The sequence below is a fragment of the Colobus angolensis genome, unplaced genomic scaffold, assembly GCF_000951035.1.
Source record: "Colobus angolensis palliatus isolate OR3802 unplaced genomic scaffold, Cang.pa_1.0 Scaffold510, whole genome shotgun sequence".
Classification (NCBI taxonomy): domain Eukaryota; kingdom Metazoa; phylum Chordata; class Mammalia; order Primates; family Cercopithecidae; genus Colobus; species Colobus angolensis.
This window is the reverse complement of record NW_012118600.1, coordinates 481,310-481,985: the sequence shown is the minus strand read 5'-3', so window position 1 is coordinate 481,985 and position 676 is coordinate 481,310.

Here is a 676-nt window from a genome sequence, read left to right as displayed (position 1 = left end):
TCCGGGGTTCAAACGATTCTCCTGCCTCAGCCTCCCGAGTAGCTGGGATTACAGGAGAGCACCACCATGCTTTGCTAATTTGTTTTAGTAGAGACGGGGTTTCACCATGTTGGCCAGGCTGGTCTTGAGCCACCGCACCCGGCCTAAGCTGCTATATTTTGGGGTACTTTCTTACAACGCAGTGGATAATTAACACAGAACCTCTCCCTGTTCCTTGCCTTGGGACTAAAACACATGAGACTGGCTTTAACAAACAGGATGTTAGCTCACGTGGTGTGAATAGAGGTGTGAGGTATGCCCCCCAGTAAACCTTCTGCGGTTCCAACACCATCTCAGTATCTACTGATCCTTAACTGTGATGCCTGGAGAAGCCAGACGGAAAAAATCAGAGGAAAAGGACGCCAGGGAGCTGTTACATAAAACTTAATGCGCAGCTGTGAGACAGACTCCAGCACAGACGTGGGTGAACTAGATGAAGTGGCCAGTCTCCTCAACAATTGGGTAGCTAATGAACAGACTTACAGGACATGTGCAAATTTGCTGGTTATTAAGAACATGCAGGCTGGGCGCAGTGGCTCAAGCCTGTAATCCCAGCACTTTGAGAGGCCAAGACAGGCGGATCATGAGGTCAGGAGATCGAGACCATCCTGGCTAACACGGGGAAACCCCGTCTCTA